We start from the raw sequence: 7,194 nt of genomic DNA, 5'->3' as shown, positions 1-7,194 counted from the left end.
GTAAGATTTTAAATGTTTTTAAAGAAGGTCTCTTCTGCTCACTAAGCCTGCATTCATTTGATCCAAAGTACAGCAAAAACAATACACTTTTGAACCATTTTTATTATTTAAAATAACTGTTTTCTTTTTGAATATATTTTAAAATGTAATTTATTGCTGTGATCAAAGCTTAATTTTTAGCATCATTACTGCAGTCACATGATCCTTCAGAAATCATTCTAATAATTTGATTTTCTGCTCAAAAACTATTATTATGATGTTGCTGAAATTATTATAATGCTAAAAACAGTGGAGTACATTTTTTTCAGGTTTCTTTGATGAATAGAAAGTTCAGATAAACAGCATTTATCTGAAATAGAAATAGTTTGTAACATTATGAATGTCTTTATTATCACTTTTGATCAATTTAAATCATCCTTGCTAAATGATATCTTTCTATTCATCAAAGAATCCTGAAAAATCTAAAAATTAAATAAAATGTTTATCAGCATACTAGAATGATTTCTGAAGGATCATGTGATACTGAAGACGAGTAATGATGCTGAAAATTCAGCTTTGATCAAAGGAATAAATTAAATTTGGATCAAATTAATGCAGGCTTGGTAAGCAGAAGAGAATTCTTTAAAAAAATCTTAGTGTTCAAAAACTTATGACTGGTAGTGTACTTACTTATTTTTGCTTTTCAGTATGTGTATGTTTGCCATGATACAAAGTCTCTGTACTTTTAAAAAGAAAATGTTCAACAATTAAAAAGAGTATTATCAGAACTAATGCTTATGAGTTATTGTGATTTTTATGGGGTTGGGGTGGTAAAAATCTTGAATTACAGTGCTGTAGGTTAATTGGATTGTTTTTACAGGTAAAAAATGTTTAAAATAAATGAAAATAAACTCTATAGTACTGATACTGTAATTGAAAATACAGTAAAAATACTGTAATTGAAGATACAGTAAAAACACTGTAAATGAAATTACAGTAAAAATACTGTAAATGAAATTACAGTAAATACCTTTTAGTACTGTAAATGCACTTACAGTAATAATACTGTAAACATTTTTACAGTAACTTACTGGCATCCAGCTGCCAGTAAGTTACTGTAAAATTTACAGCAAACTTTTTACAGTGTAGTGTACAAAATTTATTAGAGTTGTAGTTTGAGCATGATCCCTTTTTTAAGGATTAGCATCAGAAAAGGGCACTTTAGTTCGCGGTGTGAACGTAGTATAAGAGTCTAAACATAACAGAGAGAGAGAGATGGAAAGTATCTTTACATCTCAACTAAGCACAACAATTAGTGCTTAACTGGATTGCCCTTGACCTCTCTTTGCTTTATCTGAGTAAGAGTGAGTGCTATGATCAGCCTGTCAATCAAAGCTGTTTCCCAGTGTAGTTTCTCAGAGCCCTGCTGCTGGTACCACAGCTTTGATGGATGCCTCTAAAGCAACAGTCTCCTCTCCACACTGGGCCTCTGAAGAATAGAGGCTTTGTACGTTTGCATGCATGTATGCTGGACAGAACTGCTTTGTTTGGTCAAACGCCTCTCTCTCTTTCTGTCTGTCTGTCTCTCTCTCTCTTTCTCTCTCAAACACACACACAAATATACACACAAACACCCATACACAGTAAAGCCAGATCTTTTGTGCCGGGTGCCACTCCATATTGTCCAACTGAGTTGTTGGTAAAAGAGAGGAGGGAAGAGGAAGTAAAAAGTGATGTGTGGGATTAGAAACAGAGGGAGGAGGGAAATAGAGTAGAAAAATAGGAAGTTGGAAAGGAAAAGTGGGATTTTATAAGAAAAGGTATGGACTGGAAAGGAACTACAGAAAGGCAAGGAAAAATTAATCATTGAATCAAAGTAAAGAAGAAATAGGGAGAAGGGAAAAAAACAAGAAAAAGGAAGTTGTTAAGGAAAATAGTCAACTTGGTGAGAAAAAAAGACTGGACAGATGTCAAATAAACGAAGGATTGATAAAAGGCACAAACACACTAAACAAGGAAGGAAGAAACAAACAAACACAGGAAAGAACAAACAATCTAAAGAAGAGAAGGAAGGAAGGAAGGAAGGTGCAAAAAAGGAAGAAAAAGGAACAAACAAACCAAGAAAGGAAATGAAAAAGAAAGGAAGGAATGACAAAAAGGTAAAAAGCAAATGGATGGAGAAAAGAAAGGATGGAACAGAAGGATGACAGACAGAAAGGTAGGAAACAAAAAGAGAAGAGGAAAAAAGGTAAAATTATGACAGAAATGGAAAGATAGGAAACAAAAAGGAATAAAGGAAAAGGAAAGACAAGGGAAAATGAAAAAGTGGAAAGGAAGTAAAAAGGAAACAAACTAAAGAAGAAATGAACAAACTAAGGATGTAAGGAAGGCACAAACAAACTAAGGAAGGAAGGAAGGAATGAACAAACATGAAAAAGAAAGGAACAAACAAAGGCAGGAAGGAAAAGGAACAAACAAACCAAGGAAGGAATGAACAATCTAAAGAAGAGAAAGGAAGACACAAAATAAGAAAGAAAAAAGAAAAAGAAAATAGATGGAGGAAAAGAAAGGATGGAAGGAAAGAAGCTATGTAGGAAGAAATACAAAAAGGAGCAAGGAATTGAAAATTAAGGACTAAGGAAAGCAAAGTTATGTAAAATAAGGTAATAAATGACAGACAGAAAGCTAAGCAAGAAAGGAAGAGGAAAAGAAAGGAAGTAATGGAAAAGTAGGAAACAAAAAGGAAAGAAGCAACAGAAAAGGAGAAATAATAAAGGAAATGAAAGAGTGGAAAGGAAGGAAATGTAGAAAGAAACAAAATACAGTAAAAAGAAACAAACTAAAGAAAGAAGGAAGAAATGAACAAACTAAGGATGGAAGGAAGGAACAAACAGTCTAAAGAAGAGGAAGGAAGGAAGGAAGGAAATGAGGAAGAAAAAGGAACAGATCAAGGAAAGGAAAAACAAACATAAATGAAAGTTATGTTACAGAAAGGAAGGGATAACAGACAAAAGGGTAAAAAGCAAATGGATGGAGGAAAGAAGCAATGTAGAAAGAAAGAAACAAATGGAGCAAGGAATTGAAAATTAAAGGACTAAGGAAAGCAAAGTTATGTAAAATAAGGGAATGATTGACAGACAGAAAGGTAGGAAGCAAAAAGGGAAGAGGAAAAGAAAGGATGCAATGACAGAAATGGAAAAAATAGGAAGCAAAAAAAAGAAAAACAAAAAGTAAGGAAGGATTGACAGATAAGCAAATGTAGGAAGAAACAAAATAAAAAGAAGAAATTAGTGAACTAAAGGGAATCGAAAGGAAACGGGAAAGAGATGCCCACCCTCTCACACGTCCCCCCACAGACGTTTTCATGTGCAGAATTAGAGTCGGTGTGAGAGAGTGAGAAATAGAGAGAGCAAGACAGTGAAAGAGAGAGTTTAACACTTCCCCCACATAGGGTGAGTCCATCTGTTCCCCCTCTGTAGACATCCATGGCCTTAATGTTCAGCGCAGTCCACGTATTAATACGATTATCAATGGCTCATTTATCAACTGCACAATGGCAGCCATGCTCCACTGATTGATTACTGTTCAGTGTGTGCACACACATACACAGGCACTGAGGCCTTTCTGTGCCTCAGATCCACCATAACTACCCTATCAATCCCATAGAAACCGACCTAAAACTTTTGAACATGTTGATGAAGTTTTTTACTGCGTGCTGTTTATTTCCAGAGACTAAGTTACATGATGCCACCACTGACTGAAGAGACAAGATCAAGAGTCACCTTGACTTGACAAGATCTGTGATGTACTTTTTTTTTGAGAAGTCAGTACAAATTTTGACTTTACTGTGACGGTGACTTATTTAATGTGTCTCTTTATGGTCACGAAGGAGCATCCTAACATCTTTAACTGAGTGTAGAATACTACATAAGCATAAGACATATACCTGTTGCACATTGTTTTTAGCTGTCTGTAGCCAGGGTGTGTGAAGGTGAGACGTCATGTGTCTGTTAATTTGGGGACTTTTTATGGCAATGACTGCAGGGTTGGACGATAATTAGTTTTGGTAACGGAGGCATGGACACCAGATTGAGGCTGTAAAACTCACCAGCTCTCAAAGTATGTCAGTGACCTTAAAAGAACAGTTTAAGCTTGTTTCCTGTGTGTCACGTTGAACTTTTTTTACTCTGGCATTAGGGTTCTCTTTAGATAGAGAGAGAGAGATAAATAATCAGATAGATGGACGAATAGATAGAGCAAAGGGAGGATAGATAGATAGATGATAGAAGGACGGATAGATTGATAGATGTATGGATGGATATATTAATCGATAGATAAATGGATAGATGGACGGAAAGATAGATAGATAGATAGACGGATGGATGGAAGGATGGATGATGGAAGTACAGATAGATAGATAGATAGATAGATAGATAGATAGATAGATAGATGGACAAAAAGATGGATTGATGGACGGATGGATAGATGGATGGATAGATAGATAGATAGATAGATAGATAGATATATAGATCGATAGATGGACAAAAAGATGGATGGATGGATAGATAGATGGATGGATGGATGGATGGATGGATGGATGGAAGGATAGATAGATGGTTGGATGGATGGATGGATGGATAGATGGTGGATAGATAGATGGACGATGGATGGAAGGATAGATAGATGGTTGGATAGATGGATGGATGATAGATGGATTAATGGATGGATGGAAGGAAATAGATAGATAGATAGATAGATAGATAGATAGATAGATGGATAGATGGATGGACAGAGAGATAAATGAATGGATATATGGACGGATAGATAGAGCAAAGGAAGGATAGATGGATAGATGGACGGATAGATAAATAGATGGATGGGTCGATAGATAGATGGACAGATAGATGGATGGACGAATTAAAGGATGGATAGATAGATGGATAGAAGGATGGATGGATAGATAGATAGATACATGGACAGATGGATAGACGGACAGAAGCACAGGAATGAATAAATGGATAGATGGATAGAGCGAAGGAAGTATAGATAGATGGACAGATAGATAGACAGATAGATAGATAGATGGACAGATAGATCAACAGATGGACAAAAAGATGGATGGATGGATTAATGGACGGATGGAAGGATATAGATAGATAGATAGATAGATAGATAGATAGATAGATAGATAGATAGATAGATAGATAGATAGATAGATAGATAGATAGATAGATAGATAGATGGACGGATAGATTGACCGATGGATCAAAGGACTGATGGATGGAAGGACGGATGAAAGGGTAGATAGATTTAGGACACGCATTTATATGAAGTATATAAAGCATGTTTTCTAAATATCTGCAAACGTATCGTATTTTAATGCTTTAGTACAGTCAAAACATTACATACAAAACCATTAAATAAAAACTTGCATTTCAAGACTTTATTTCTTTCAAACAGAGCAACGTCCTCTCGTGTGTCTCTGGCTGGCTGTACGGCTGCCTTTTAATAAAAGAACAACCGAAAGCAGGGTCCCCAAATCCTTCAAAGTTGGATTAGGATTATTTAAAGAATGTTGTTCCCTTTTTAATGAAGGTGATTCCAGTGTTTCTGAAAATGGGGAAGTGGAGTGTGAAGGGCCTCATTTAAACAGAACCACCAGACACGCTTCAATGAGTGTTAATATGGTCTTTCATGCCACAGCATCTCTCTCTCTAGGCCGCGCTCTCTCTCCGCAGAAAGCTAAGATGATGTCAGCTTAAGTCTGCTGTCTGAAACTCAGAAATACTGGCGGAAATGCGTAAAATGCTTTCATATAATGTTATTTAAAACAACACGCTAAAAGGTGAAGCGTGTAATTGTATTGATGTTAAAGTACTTTCTGCTCTCACAGGTTAATGTAAAGGGACATCTAAGGTATATAAAAACCATTTGTAGCTTGCTAAATTATACTTTATACTATAATACATCATATATATACAGTATATCTATCTATTTATAAAATATGATTTTAAAAGGTGAAAAATTCTGTCAGCATTTCAATGTTGTTTTAAACCTGTATGACTTTCTTTCTTTTGTAGAACATTGTAAAAATTCTGAAGAATATTTATGGATGTTTATCCTGCATAATAAAGGAACATTTTAGGCCGTCAAGCACCAAAGATAAAAAGATAAAAGCATAAAAGGATCATAAAAGTGTTCCATGACATTTGTTCACTATATTCCAAGTCTTTTGAAGTCATTCAACAGCTTTGTTTGAGAAAAAGGCTGAAATTTGATTTCCTAGTTGTATATTTTCAGTTTTTATTTAAGCTTTAGTAATTCTTACGTGCTTTCTCTTTAAAAAAAAAAAATACTTATGTATTAACTTATAACTTATGTATATATATAATGCTTTTTCATTAATAATATTTATATATTTTTTATTATATTATGGTACTTTGCAAAGGAACATTACTAAATTCATATCAGTTTGTTTTTTATCTAATATTTATTTATTTTAGCCTTATTTATTTAAATTAACAAAAATTGATTTTGATAGTTTTAGTTTTAATTTTAGTTAACGATAACAACCGTGAATCAATGCACTAATGATGTTAAAACTAGTGCCATGTTTTGACTTATTTTCAATAAACATTTGTTTTATTTTTATTTAGTTAATTCATTTGGTTTGTTCCTCATACAAATAATTGTATTGCTTCAGAGAACTTTACTTATATGAGAAAGAGCTGAAGAAAGTAAGTCATACAGGTTTGAAACGACCTGAGGGTGAATAAAAGATGACATGATATTAATTTTTGTGTGAGCTATCCCTTTCTAACAACAATGCTAGAGTGATACACTTGATTGAGAGGAAACAGTTGTTTTCAGTTGTTGTGTTCACAACTAAAAAGTGAAGTTACTGCTTTTAATTAACTAACCAACTGTGAAAAAGTATATAGAACTGTTAAGATAATTACTTCCAATAGCCATAAGGCTGATACAGTGTTGGAGAACGTCTTTTTGAAATGCTGTAAACAAGAGAAGTAAATTATGTTTTACTGTTTAAAAATAGGCCAAAGGAATGTGTTTTATCCTACTGCTCAATAGCCGTGAGCATCTCGCTGGAGAAAAAGATGTAAATGGTCTACTGTGCTCTTCATCTATGTTGCACAAAGCAGGTTAAAGTGCACGTTTCAGGAGCGTGTCAGTCTGTGTTGCAGTCCGCGTGCCGTC

This window comes from Garra rufa, chromosome 11 (assembly GCF_049309525.1).
Source record: "Garra rufa chromosome 11, GarRuf1.0, whole genome shotgun sequence".
In the NCBI taxonomy this organism is placed as follows: Eukaryota; Metazoa; Chordata; class Actinopteri; order Cypriniformes; family Cyprinidae; genus Garra; species Garra rufa.
The sequence above is the reverse complement of the archived record's forward strand: the minus strand, read 5'-3'. Positions refer to the sequence as shown.